The 15,223-nt window shown below is 43.6% G+C and overlaps 1 protein-coding gene across 1 annotated transcript in view; it reads right to left on the bottom strand.

Moving 5' to 3' along the window:
* Nucleotides 1-1,478, bottom strand: part of RTL9 (retrotransposon Gag like 9) — a 37,365-nt gene extending 35,887 nt beyond the window's left edge. Inside the window, exon 1 of the mRNA XM_025372569.1 lies at nucleotides 1,400-1,478. The gene's annotated coding sequence lies outside the window, so the exon portion shown is untranslated. The remainder of the gene's footprint in view (nucleotides 1-1,399) is intronic.
* Between the last annotated feature and the right edge of the window lie 13,745 nt (nucleotides 1,479-15,223).

The following is a 15,223-nucleotide window of genomic DNA, read 5'->3' as shown; positions in this document are numbered from 1 at the left end:
TTTGGGATCAAGCGCCTTGCTCCGTGGAACACTGCTTTGGTTTTCCCAGTCAGAGCTAGTCCTCCTTGTACCCTGTGGTGAGAGGGACCTCTTGCACCAGAATACCCTTGTGCCCAGTGTTATGCTTGACCAGGGAAATACACATGAGTCCATAAGCCTGAAGCCTGAAAATTATTGAGGAATATGGATCCACTTACTCCCTCACTAATTTGCTCATTCAACGAATATTCCTTGGTAGCTATTCCAGAACAAGCTCTCTTCCAGGCACAGGGGAAGCAAAAATGGAGAAGATCCAGTCTCTGCACTTGAGAATCTCCTCATAGGAAGGACAGACAAGTAAACAAACCCCTGTTCTGCAATGTGGCCAGTGCTGTAGTAGAATGGTGCCTGGGGGTGGCGTGGGAGGTGTAGGGTAACATGATGTAGGGGCTGCAGGTGAGATGATTTAGTTTGTGGACTTGGACTCAGACTGCCTTGGGTTCAACTTTTGGTCCTGCCTCTTGCTAGCTGTGTGACCTTGGGCACTTTACTTAACATCCCAGAGCCTCAATTCCTTCATCTGTTAAATGGAGCTAATAATAGAGATGACGTCATTGGGTTATTATGAGGATTAAATGAGATAATCTGTGTAGAACACTTAGAACAGTTCCTGGCACATAGTAAATACCCAATAAAAACTTAGCTTTTATGCTTTTTATTTCTTTGTTTAATTTCATAAGACTGTGTCTGGCGATGAGACTCAAAGGACTGGTTTCTAAAACAGAACTGTTTTCAACAAACTCTTCCCTTTTAGCCTGATTTTTTTCCTATGGAATGACACAGTTCTGCCATAATTTTTCCCTCAGCAACCATATGTCTGGCAAGAACCTCAGGAAGAAAATATTTTCCAGATGGTTTTGCTTATGTCAGCCTACTATGTGCCAAGCACCACTCTAGAGGAGAGGGACACATTGCTGAGTGACACAGACAAGGTCCCTGTCCTCTTGGAGCTTACATTCCAGTGAGAGAGACATACCATAAAAAGACAAATATAAATAGACATAATTACCCAGAGCAGTAAGTGGGGTTAAGGAAGCATTGCTAATAAAATACATGTAAGGGAGGAACAGGAGGCATCTAACTGTGGGTGGTCAGAGAAGGCTCATCTCAGGAGGTAACATTAAGCTGAGACTGAAAGGTTAGGAAGGAGCCTCCCATGCCAAAAGCAAGAGGAAGGGCAGTCCAGGCAGGAGCACATGCAAAGGCCCTGGGGCAGGAAAAGACTTTGAGAATGCTCCAGAAATGGAAAGACCAGTGTGGCTAAGACACACAGCCCTGGGAGGGAGGTAAAGCCAGCAGGATTAGTACATGCATTTTGAAGCTGAGGAAATGGAAAGCCCAGAGAGATGAATGGACTTACCCACAATGCCTTGCACAAGGTAGGCGCTCCATATGTTGTAGAATTCACAGTCGGTAGGGCGGGGCTGAGGCCCTTTGCCTTCCAAATCGGACTGAGATTTCCCACCACAACTAGGAATCAGCTACCCAGGGAGACTGAAACATACAGTCGTTTTTGTTGGTGAGTCATAGGCAATGCACATTAGAGTGTGGGGTCGAGTGGCCCCAGCTGCTGCCTGTGTGTATAAAGAGCGGGGGTGGGCTCAGGCCGTGGCTGAAGCTTTTTAGCATGTTTATGATGAGCTGAAAGAACTCACTGCTTAATTTAAAATACGGCTCACACATACACATACAATTCAGCAGCTGGAGGAGCTGCCAGGAAATGAGACTAAGTGTAGAAAATTGGAGGATCAGGAATATCAGGTATTCGGCTCGGTTTCCCAGCTCCCATGGGCTGTCTCTCATCCCATAAGGTCCCATCTTCCCTAACAAACTCTGGGAGGTCAAGACATGGTTGGGGACCGAGGCAGTTTGGGGAAGGGAGGCCTCGCCAGAGCCCTTGATGCCAGCTACACTGATTGCCCCACCCGGCCTTAAGCTTGCCTGCCTTCCTCTCGTTCATGTTCCTTGAAATCTGAGGCTGGGAAAACTCTTTTGGCCCTCATCGCAAGCTGCCTGTGCTAGCTGCTGCTTTTCCTGATTGTGTGTATCTTGCCTCCTCAACCACACGGGGGCCTTCGGCACACACTTGAGGAATTGAGTTGTTTTCTTTTGTATTCACTGCAGCTCTCAGCACAGTAGTATTTACACAGTGAGAGTCTCGAGGGTGTTTGCTCATGGGTTGCAAGATAGTATCATTTGAAAAGCCTTTGGGGCAGAGTACCTGCTCTTAATAAGAACCTCAACTTGACAAAAATGTGGAAGACCATCAGGTGTATCTCTGGTTTCCTTCATATTGTTCCTCTACACCCAGAGTCCCCAGCCTGCATGCTGGATGAACCTACAACCTCTCAATCAAAATGCTCCACAAGTCATCTCTTTGGGTTCTTTGCTCAGATTATCCCTTCTAACTGGGATACCCTCTCTCCCAACTGTACCAAGCATAACCCCATCTCACCCTTCAAGGCCAAATGTAAATGCCATCTCTGGCATGAAGCCTTTCCAGGCACAATTCATTGTTCTTGCCCCTGAACATACCACCCCGTGTCTACCTCTTTTATGGTACAGGCTGGTGGACTGGAATGACCTGGTTTCAAATTCCAACTCCATCACTTCCCAAGGCTACCTCCATTTTCTCTTCTAGAAAAAGGGATAACAACATCAGCCTCAATGGGATGTTGGAAGTTGCCAATAAAATAATATCTGCAGCCCACATAGCTCAAGACTCGGCCTCCAGAGCTCAGTAAGTGTTTTTTGTCATCATCATCATCTTCATCATCTCTGAGAAGCAGAAGAATGTAATAGTTCCAGGACTGCTTTGGTCACTTCTTAACCATGTGACCTTGGGCCAGTCTCTTCCTCTCTGAGGCTCTGTTTCCTCATGTGTGTCAAATGAAGGGATAATAGTTTACCCACCTCCATCACAAAACCTGCTGGGAAGATGCAAAGACATAATAATGTAGGCAAGGCAAACTACTAAGCACAGGGCTTATCACATTAAAAAAAATGCTCATTTGGGTCTACACACCTCTACAACCTAGAAAACTCCTTTAAGAGCACAGACAGTATTTTACTTATCTTTGCATCTCTTGCTGCCTAGCCTAGCCCAGAACCTCTGCAGCTGGCAGACTCACAATAAATCATTGTTGAATTGAATTGAAAACCCAAACCAGATGTGCCTCCTCCCCTGTCAAATGAAGCTTTCAAGCTGGTGGGTTGGGCCTGCTGCCTCTTCATCCCCCCTCCCTCCAAGCTGAGCAGCCACCATTGTCTAGGCCTGGCTCTGGGGAATGAGGCAGTGCTGAGAGGAGGGACTCAGAGTAAGGAAGGATAGATGGGACTAGGTGGGATGAGCGCAGTAGGGAAGAGCACTCTGTCTGTTCCTGGTGACCCCAAACAGACTGCCTTTGAAGGGTGCTATCCTGAAGTATCTGTTGAATGAAAAGTGGTGACAGTCCAAAAGCCCTTCGCCACCAGCGCCTAGCTGTGGAGGAAACCCAGCTCTCCCCACAAAACCAAAAACTGGAAGTAAATGAAGATATCGGGAGAAAGCTTCCTCTTCCTTTAGCAAAGATAGTGATACAGACGTTCAGAGAGGTTCAGCTCTGAAATAATGAGGCCAGGATTTGAAGGTGAGTTCAGCTGGCACCATGGGCATGCTTTAACCACTGGGCAACCTTGCCTCTAAGATAGTCTTGCTATAGAAGGACGGAGTATGTATTCGCTCTTCCCACCAACCCCACAGGACCCTTAGAAGCAGAACGTAGAGCTTTAATGGTGGACAATACTTTAAAAAGTACAAATATGTTACAAAACCACAAAAAGAGGCCCATGTCTTCAGTGTTTCTGAGCCAGAGCTATGTAGACAGGGCACAGGGGGTAGCATGCTAACCAGCACAGAGTCAAGGTAATGGGCCACACACCTGAACATGGCCACTTGGATTGTAACTCTGGCTTTGTCACATGCTAGCCTGACTGACCCCAGGCAAGTGATTTAACACCCCTGTGCCCCCATTTTCTCACCTGTCATATGATATTAATAATAGTACCTCCTCACAGGGTTGTCTATGAGGAGTAAATAATCTAACATTTGTAAAGCAGTTATCATGTGCCCAGGACATGGTAAACACTAAACAACTGTTCGTTAAGTCAAAATAAATACATACCTCTGTCCCTTTGTAGCCAGACTAGTCTAGAGGCACTGTTGCCAAATGATTAGCACATGCCCATGGAACCAGCTGAACTTGGCTTCAAATCTTAGTCTTATGATTTCAGAGTTGAGCCTCTATGAAACTCAGTTTGACCATCTCTACCATGAGAACAATAACAGTCCCTTCCCCACAGGCTGTTGAGAGTTTTAAATGAGATATTTCCAAAGTCCAGAACACAGTGCCTTGCCACGGCAGAGTGAGTAAGCACCCAATTAAGGCAGAGTATTCATCATCTGAGTTTGCTTCCCATTTTTTGCCTCTTCTGAGTTAACACACAATATATAGTTTCGGAAATCTTGCAGCAGTAAAGGAACAATTTCATCATTTTGCCAATGTAATTCCTAAACATTTTATTCAAGAGCCAGAAAAGGCAAACATTTTTGGTCATTTCTAAACCACCGAAATATGGACAATCAGTTTCCCCACTCAGCAAACCTGACTCCCAAAGCTGTAGAAGTCACTTTGCAGGACAAAATTGAAGGAATGAGTATTTTACTGCAAACAAAAGCCATCTTTGTTTGCGGCCCAGCTTTGGGAGAAAATAAATACCTCAACCCAGGAGCTTGGAAAATTCTTGAAAGTTCTCATTTTATTCCAGCAAATCCAACCTAATTGGCAAGATACCTGACCATGCAAACCTGAGTCAGAATGAGTCGCCTTTACCCACCCGTCTCCCCACGGCACCCAGAACCCAGCAGAGTACATTGGACATCAATACATATTGGTTGTCGGTTCCTCCATGGGAGCCCCAGATTCCATTTCTACAATGTCTGCTACGTTGCCAAAACAATCCAAAAGCAGTACTAAAGAACATTTTGAAAATGGGGAAAACAGCATCCATCACTCACCACTCTAACACAACTCTTAATTTTGTGTGGAAAGTTCTCTTCCAGTCTTTATCCACGTGCAGACATATTTTTATAGCACTGTAGTCATAGGGAAAAACTGCAGCAGCTTCAGCCAAGAATCAGATACCATACAGCTCATGTCACTAAACTTTCCAAGTGAGAGCTTTTTCTTCTCTCATTCACTCCATTCATTCATTCATTCAGTCATTCAGCTAACATAGATTTAACCATGGCTCTGGTGCTACGGCCCTGGGGAGTGCAGAGATGACTAAGGCACAATCCCAGTTCTCAAGCTGCTTCCAGTTTAATGGGGGAAACAGACAAGACAGCAGGAAATTATAACACACTGAGATAAACACGAATGCTGAGAAAGCACACAAGAGGAGCATTTAAGGTGCACAGGAAAGGGTGTGGAGGATGGGGAGGCAGAACATATATATATATATATATATGCTTTTTTCTTTCTTCAGAAGAAAGCAAGGTGTCATCAGGTGACCAAAAATATTTCTGTGTGACTGCATGGGCAAGTGGTAGTGGATGCAGTGAGAAAGGAAGGAGGGGGCCAAATCATTAAGATCAAAGGTTTCTGTTTCATTCTGAAGACTGAGGGGAAGCTCTGGAAGGACTTTAAGCAGAGTAGTAGCACAGTCAAGTGTGCATTTTAGAAAGATTGTCCCAGCAACAGAATGGAAGGTAGATTGTAGGCCGTGAGATAGGTAACAGTGGAGCCATTTAGCAGCTTGTCACAATAATTCATCAAGATAAGGAAGGTCTAAACGAATGAGATGGCTTCTCCACGTACAAATTGTGTCACGTTAGTGAGTGACTTAACCTGTCTGTGCCTCAGCTTCCTCCTCTGTAAAGCAAAAATAACAGGAGTATTGACCTTGCAGAGCTGCTGGCAGGATTAAATGAAATACTGCATGCAAAGCACCTGGCACAGTGGCTGGTACCTAGAAGACACTCAATACATGTCACTTCCCCTTTCCCCTCATCCTTTTTCCTCCACTTCACCCTTTCTTAAAGGCTGGCATGGTATGGAGCATGGATGTGGCCAAGGCAGACTCTAACTCAGACAGTCTGACTCCAGAGGGCTATGGAGAAAGTTTGCAAGTGCTATTGTCAGGACAGTTAGTTAGAAGGATTGTTTAGCTGAGTCGAGGGGCCCCGCCGAGGTTGGAAACTATGACTTTCTGGTGGGACTAACCAACAAAGTGATGGGATTTTCTCCAGCAATGTTCCTCCATCTGGGCATAAGCACAGAGGAGGAAACTGTCAGTTAAATTTATCCAGACTTGGGATTTTGCCTCATGGATGCAGCAGAAAGACACAGGGCAAGGGAGTTGGGGATATACACAAGATTCTGAAAGCAAACAGACCTTACTTCAAATCTCATCTCTGCTGTGTGACTTTGGGTAAGTCATTCAACCTCTCTGAGCCTCAGTCACCTCATTAAAAGGAAAACCACAAGAGTACCTTCCTCATAAAGTTATTGTGAGGATAACATGAGATTATTGAAATGATGTCATAAGATGGGTAGTATATGCCTGGCATATACATATTCGTTGTTATTCTTATCATCATCATTTTGGAGGATGGAGAGGGAAGGTAGTAAGGTGAAAGGGGCTGATGGGATGGAAGAAATGAATGGAGGGGGCTCAGAAACCTGGAGAGCCTCCTGAGGTAAAAAGAAGAGTGTTGAGGCCAGCCAGCAAGGTGTAGATGGTAGGGGGTTCTGACTGATGATGAAGCATGGTAAGGCTAGGATGAGAGTGTGTCCTGTACATGGATCACGATGTCCAACTCACCCAGAATGATGTCAGGACTTGGGGTGGAGAAGAAGACAGTGAGCCAGATGTCGAACTCTTCTTTGAATGTGGGGAAGGGGGGCTGACCAGGAGGGGATGGTTATAAAGAAGCGTCAACGAGGAGAGAAGTACCCAGATGGCATGAGAAGGAGGAGTTCTTGGCTGAGGACGGAGGACTAACAGCCTGGAAGCAAACAGGGGAAGCTAGAGCACAGATCCCACCTCCTAGCCCTAGGGTGCCTGTATTGTGGGAGTGTGAACAGTGTCCACTAGAGGGCGCTGGTGGCAAAGCCGTGAGATCCGCCGTGGAGACTCAGGTTTCAGCACTTCAGGCCCGGAGGTAGACAATAGTGTTCTGTAAAATTTATCCAGGGTGCAGGGGGAATTGTTTACTGCAAGGTGGAGCCTTCCAGAGGGTACTGAGAAGAGTGAGAGAGGGTGGTAGTGGGGAGGTGGATGAGTCGGGGTGGCGGGGATGGGAGCACTGAGCAGTATGAGGATGGTATGGGAGAGGACAGATGACGAGCAAGGAGGCTTAACGTTTGGGCTGTGGCCAAGAACTGGGGGATGTGAAGCCTGGTGGGATTAACTGTCCTCGGAATTCCAAATGGAGCTTTTTTTCCCCTTTACATCTTTTGTTTATTATAAAAGTAACACATGCTTGTTTCAAACAACTCTAATTATTGCTCAAGGGAAAATCTACCTCTCCTATTCTACTCCGCAGTGTTGACAGTCTGTCTATCCTTCCAGTCTTTTCCTGTATGTGTAACATATAATACCCTTAACAAAAATCAGATCCTACTATACTTACTCTTCTGCAACTTGCTTTTATCACAATACTATATTGGAGATGTCATTGCACATCAGTATTTAAAGACCTTGCTTGTCTTTATTTGGGGCTACATCATCATTGTCGTCATTATACTAGTAGTTGAAATATAATATAGCAATTATTAAATGCTCTGTGCCAGGTCCTATCTGAATATTTCACATGAATTATCTTATTTACTCTTCACCACTTCATGAATGGTTATTTTTCCCATTTTACAGATGAGAAAAGGCACAGAGAGGTTAGAAACTTGGTCGAGGTCGCATAGCTCATAAAAGCTAGAGGAGGAAGTCAAACCTAGGCAGTCTAACCAAGGCTCAAACTCTTAATCATTAGCATAGTAATGCTTAGTATGTCATTATTGGGATGTATTATAGATGATTTAACCAGTCCTTCACCGAGGTCATTTAGTTTTTTCAATTTGTTCCTATTTACAAATAATGTTTAAATGAACATCCTTATACATGGAGCATTTTGCAAAGATAAACTCCTAAGAGAGGACTTGCTGACTCAAAGAACATTTCCAGTTGTCCTCCAGGTGTGCATCAAGAGTGAATGAGTGTGCCTGTTTCACCACATTCTCACAAACCCTGGGTTTTCGTGACCTTTTAAATGTTTGCCAATTTGAGAGGTAAAAACTGACATCTCAATCATCTCAATATTGTTTTAATTTGCATTTCTTAATTATTACTGATTGGAATTCCTTTTAATAGGCCATAGGCCCTTTGGGTTTCCTCTGTGAATTGCCTGTTCATTATTCTTTGAGCATTTTGCTAGTGAATTGTTCATCATTTTCTCACTGATCTATAGAAGCTCATTTATTCATTCCTTCAACAAATATTTACTGAGTACCTACTGTATGCCAGGCACCAGTCTAGCACTAGAAATATAATAGTGAGTTAGCAAAGCCTGAGCTTTCATGAAGCTAACATGTAAGCAGAGGAAATAATAGAAAAGCAAATAGCTAAATCATGTCATTGCAAATCATGGTAAGTACTGTAAAGAAAATAACACACCTCTTACAATGGAGCTGTTGGAGTATTCTGAATAATAAACCATTGTCTTCCTTCTATGTTGTGACTTTATCCTGGTTTATATGTTGTCTTTCCACTTTGCATGAGATATCTTTCACCATACTCAAGTTGTTAAAATTTTGCATAGTCAAATCTATCATTCAGTTTCTTGTTGCTTTGCAAAGACTCCCTACCTCAATATTCTCTTATGCCTTCTTCTAATCTTTTAATGGTTCTCTTTTTAACATCTAAATCTGACCTAATTGGATTATATTTTGGAATAAGGAGTGAGATAAAGATTCAGCTTTATATTTTGATGGCAGGCTGGTTGTCACAGTAAATGGCACCATGCATTAAATTGTGCATACTTTTCCCCAGAAATGTTGAGGCTGAGGCCCAAGAAGGGGCAACTCTTGCCCAGGGTCATGTAGCAAATTAGTGGTGACCAAACTCTTCCTAGATATTGGGACTGCTGACTTCCATGCCAGTGATACACAACTGAACTCATTACAGCTCCATTCTCTGGTGCACTTGAACTGTCTTCCCTGACCCACGCCAAGGTTCACTGCCGGAGGCCACAGCATTTTTCCTTTCCAATGGACCCCCTGACTTCTCTTGCTCAGAGATACAAGTGCAGTGACCCATGGCAGCTCTGTTGCTTATAAATAGGCGGACACTTGCTGATTGCTGCTGAAATACCTCACATTAAGGCAGCTTTGGACACAGAAGACTGGAGGCAGAGAGCAGATAAATTTGCCATTTAGGAACCAAAATAGGAAGTGTCTAATTTTAAATAAAGAGATTTGGCATTGCTTTCATCCAGTTGCTAATGGAGCAGCTGCCATCGTGGAGCCTTTCAAGGAGGCTGCCTTGAATTATGCCAAAATGATAAGCTTGTGGCTTGGAGGCTGCCGGGACTTGTCCCAAGGCCCCAGCTACAACAGATCTAGGATCCAAAAGGTTATCTTGAAAGGACAGGTGACTACATCAAAACCAACGCAGCTTGACCTGACATCCCATTTCACTTAATATTTCCCTTCTCCCTCCATACTTCCCAAAGCTGTGGACATTTTGTCTGTGGAAAGCTGCTACCCCCAGGAGACAGGCATCTGGGAGAGCATCTCCACAGAAAAAGAAAAGTGAAGTGGGAGTTGATGACATTCAGGCTACTTAAGACAACAATTTTTAAAAGCTTCTATTTTCCCTCAGTTACCAGGAGATTTTCGGTCAAACTGTTCGAACAAAATAGGTGGATAATTACCTCCATTATTTCACTTGGCTTTTTATGGATAGACATCGTCAAAGATATTGGCGAGTTCTTCTTGTCCTACTAATCTTGATGGGTATTTTGTTGATTCACTTCCAAACTCTGAAGTAAATGTACTGCTTATTATAAGGAGAAACAACCTTTAAGATGCCCTCTGTCCTCTACCTCTAGGCAGAGTGAGCAGCAGCTTGTACAGTGAAATTTAAGGTCCTTCTTCCCACACTAATAATGTCAGATCGTCCCACCACCAATACAGCGGAGAAAAAACTCCGAGTTCCATTTCCAATTCTGCCATGACTTGCTATGTGACCCGGGGCAAGTCATCATCCCTTCGGTGACTCAACTGGCTACTCATAAAATGAGGAAGTCAGTTTGAGTGGTTTCCCTAACTAGGTTCCTCATTGAAATCACCAGTGATACTGTTAATAATATGCAGATAATTCAAGTCCTCATCTCAGACTTACTGAATCAGACTCTGAGGATTAGGAGCCACACTGTATCTGTATTTCAACAGCATTCCTGGTAATTCCATTGTACAGCCAGGTTTGGGATCTAGTGAACCAGATGACCTCAGGGTCCCTTCTGCTCCTGACAACAGGCGGTTCAATACCTCCCTCTGTACTTATGCATCATATCTCTAAGTGAGGTGCTGCCCCCTGCCCTTCATGCTAAGTGGGAGCCCATTCTCTCATCAGGAGCCCTGAAGGCTTTAGCGATTCATTTGTCAGATATTTAGCAGTTACCTTTGAGGACAGGACCCAGAAGGAAGGAGTACACATATTATTGATGGGATCAGGGGAGTGGAAAAAAAAAAAAAACAACAACAGCAGCAGCAACAACAGAAAAATAAGGGGGCTGGATCTGCCTGAAGGCCAAAACAGCCTGAGATCTTAATGGGAGCATGGAGGGCATTGACAGATTATACATACAATACTCGAGCCTCATTTTCCCTGGTATCCTCTCTGTCTTGGCCAGACAAAACAATGCAAAGAGGTACAGCCAAGCTGGAAAACAGCCCTCTTTTTAGGCAGTGAGGTCTTTGGGCCCCTATGATTGATACCAGCAAGTGAGAATGTAAACACAACTCTTCACCACTGGGACCATCTGACGTCAGTCCCTTGGCTCCAGCATGTCTCGAGATAAGAGGACTGTAAGAAGCCCTGGGCCTTGACATTAGGACGCTCTAGCTTTGAGGCAAACTCTGAACTACAGTTTCTCTTCTGATAACTGGGATCCTGCCCTCTTTTGGTGATCAAAAGTCCCCATCTCCTGCCAGTGTTATACACCCCGACTATGCTGACCTACATGCCTGACTCCAGCTGTGTGCTTGCATACACATTCATTATTCATTATTTATAAGCACCTCAGTTAATTAGGCCAAACGGAAGCAAAACAGACATGGTCCTGACCCTCACGAAGCCATCAGGCTAGCACAGTGGTGTTCAACCTTATCAGACTTAACATCCTCTTTTTTATAATAAATCTGCTTTTGCTTCACCCCTTTACTATCCTGAAATTAAATTTCTAGGTACTATAATCTACCTACACTCATAAGTTCAAAAAGATAGATATATGTCCTGCCATATAAAGAGAAAATAAAGCAATCCATAATAAAACACTATGTATTTAATTATGTAAATGCTCACACAGGACTACATTGAAAGATTAAATGAAGTGGTCAGAAGCTTGTGCCTTTATATAGAATCCCCATGAATGCAACAGTTATGGACACAAACTGATATGCTGTATTGATCAATTCCAAAAGCACCATCACAACTGTTGACACGATTTCCTGAAATGGTGAATGAATGAGTCTGTGTGAACCTCTGTAACCGTGTAATATTCCATATTTTTACAGAATAGTTCATTAAAACTGTCAGGTCGGGGCGGGGGAAGCAAAACTCTTTGTACTTAGGTATAAAACATTTATAGTAAAAGTTTAGATAATTAGAAAAGCAGATTTCAGCTCCATAGAAGTCCAGCAGAACATTCAAAAATCATTCGGGATGCTACACTATTTTTCATTTTGCAAGTCTGTTGTGGGCATTTTGAGAACATCTAGCATCCCCATTTCCAGTCCTCTGAATATCCTCTTGCATTTTCCAAAAGTCCCCTAGGGGGCAGTATTGTCTCAGTTGAGCGCCACCAGTCTAGTCATTCAGTTTCAGTGGGACTGGGGTTTTGTCTGGTTCTTCCCAGGCTCCGAACTCCTTCACCCTTGCCTCCAAGGACTAGAGTCCCATCCTTGCTACTAGCACCTGGTAGGATTCCTAAGCCTCACCTACTCCTGCTCAGTTCAGCTAGGCTGGGCAGGACCTCTGCTTTCACCAAAGTCAAGAGCTTCTCTAAATTGGTATCTGTTGTGGCCACTCTCTTTGGGTGCCCCACTAAACAGCTGCAGTTGAGTTTCCTGCTCCATCCCAAGAGGGTGCATTTTGCGGCATATGCCAGCTCTTCCACTCTGAACCTCCAATCTCCAGTCCCCAGACACTATCATCACCCATGGACCCAGGTTGTTGATAGTCAGTAGAACAGGTCCAACTACAGCAAGGTTTGAACTTGTGCCTCACCAGAACCCTGTGGCCTTTTGCCTTCAACTAGATCCCCTTCTGATATTGAAACAGGGAATAATTATCTTCTGCAAATAGAAAGAAAATGAGAGTCAGACCTTCTGTTAGGGCCCTCTTCTACCAGCCTTTAAATAGTTTTCTTGTCAGCCTCACGCAGATAGCCCCAAACCATTTGAGAAGCCAGCACAGTTCCCTGCAAAGCACTGTAGCAAAAAGACTATGTACTCTGGAATCAGGCGGACCTGAGTTCAAGTCCAGGGTCTATCTCATACTGCTTAAAGACAAAGAAATTCACTTAGACTCTCTGAGCTGCAGTTTGCTCACCTGGAAAAAGGGCAACAACAATGAATGTCTATAAGATGCTTAACACAGTACCTGCCACGTAGTAATCTGCTAGTAAATGGTTGTTATCTTTATTATTCTAGCAATCACATGGTATGTGCTGAAAACTGGCTTCTGCTGACCTTATCTGTCCTATCCTATATATTTCCACTGTATCTTCTAGACCAAAGCAGAGGTTCCTGTGGGGCTCACTAGGATGAATCTGCATCCTGGGTTGAAGTTCCAACAGTGAGAAATACCAAGCTGGTAAAATCTTAAGGACTCTCTTCTCTCAGCCATCAAGAATGTATTTTTATTTTTTCTATTCTGTCTCATTCCACAAAGAAAATCTGTTATGTAGCATTGAGAAAACCAGGATGGGGAAGCAGAATTAACTAGAAACTATACTTAAACAGGTTTCCACTTTCCTATAAAATTCAAGAATTGTCTGCAAAGGTGGCTGGTGAAATTGGCAGCATTGTTAATCACCTAAAGCAGCATCTGCACAATACCAGAGCTTTCCGAGGAAAAGGAGAAAAACACAATCAATCATCCAGGTGCCAAAGAAAGCATTCAGCTCCTGTGCAGAGATGATATTAAAAAGTTATCTCAGTGCAAGCAGCTAGATTAAGACAACAGACATCTTGAAGGTTCTAACCTATTTGCTTAGCATTAAGAAATGGTGTTGAACAACCCAAAAACTATTGCACGGAACATCCACACATTCATCAATCAGTCAATATTTATGGAGTACACACTGTATGCCAGGCCCTATGAGAACTATAGAAAGCAGAGGGGCATAAGACTTTCCAGAACCAAAAAGAAGAACACTTTTACACTGTTGGTGGGAGTGTAAATTAGTTCAACCATTGTGGAAGACACTGTGGCGATTCCTCAAGGATCTAGAACTAGAAATACCATTTGACCCAACAATCCCATTACTGGGCATATACGCAAAGGATTACAAATCATTCTACGATAAAGACACATGCACACATATGTTTATTGCAGCACTGTTCACAATAGCAAAGACTTGGAACCAACCCAAATGTCCATCAATGATAGACTGGATAAAGAAAATGTGGCACATATACACCATGGAATATTATGCAGCCATAAAAAGAATGAGTTCACGTCCTTTGCAGGGACATGGATGAAGCTGGAAACCACCATTCTCAGCAAACTATCACAAGATCAGAAAACCAAACACCGCATGTTCTCACTCATAAGTGGGAGTTGAACAATGAGAACACATGGAAACAAGGAGGGGCCTGTGGGGTGTGGGGGTCTAGGGGAGAGATAACATTAGGAGAAATATCTAATGTAGGTGATGGGTTGATGGGTGCAGCAAACCACCATGGCACACGTATACCTAAGTAACAAAACTGCAAGTTCTGCACATGTAACCCAGAACTTAAAGGAAAAAAACAAAAACAAAAACAAAAAAACTTTCCAGAACCTTCCTTAAAGAACTTACTATCCAATTTGGGGAGTAGGGGGTGGAGGTGGAGTGAAAAGAACAAATCTCTAAACAAAGCAATAGAAAGCCCTTCAGCTAGGGTTTTCAGAGTAAGCTAACATCCTTTTCGTTACTGTAATTACAGTCTCATAAAATTAAGCAGACCAGATGTTCTGCGATTTGGTAAAAGAGAAAATATAGTCGAGCTTATTAAAGGGGCTGTTTGACTTTACAAGGACTTGCACACCATGGTTCAGAACCAGGTGTTGGTGTCAGGTGGATCTGGGTTTAAGTTCTGGCTCCTCCACTTACTAGCTGGGTGATCTTGCCCATGTTGTCCATCTTCTCTGAGCCAGTTTCTTCCTATGGAAATGGAGGGTAATAGCAATACCTTTTTGGAAGGATCATCGTGAAGATTAATAGAGATACCTTATATAAAACACTTAGCATAGAGCCTGTCACACAGTTAATGTTCCCTTAAAAAGCAGCTTATTATAATCATTAAAAGACAGAGAATGACTATCACTAGCATTTGCCAAGGACATCTGGAAACTCTGAAAGAAAATTCCAACCTCTTCTATTAGCAATGGGGACAGGTTTCCCTCCCTTCTGGAGCACTAACATTCTTGGAGAAACAGCCAGCTGGACGTGGTAAGATGGTGAGGTAAACAAAGCGTTTCTCCAAAAGTTCCATACCTTCTCCTCCTAGGTTAATTTGGCTTTATGCTGCCACCCACTTGCCCAGGAGGGGCTCCTTTCAGCCATTGAGGCCCTCTCTGGGAGCTCTTGGTCGTCCAATTTTAATATTCCCCTCTTTACAAGCTCCCTTTGCAATTTGGCATTCTACATCTTCTTGCCTGA

Source organism: Theropithecus gelada, chromosome X (assembly GCF_003255815.1).
Source record: "Theropithecus gelada isolate Dixy chromosome X, Tgel_1.0, whole genome shotgun sequence".
In the NCBI taxonomy this organism is placed as follows: domain Eukaryota; kingdom Metazoa; phylum Chordata; class Mammalia; order Primates; family Cercopithecidae; genus Theropithecus; species Theropithecus gelada.
The sequence above is the reverse complement of the archived record's forward strand: the minus strand, read 5'-3'. Positions and strand labels throughout refer to the sequence as shown.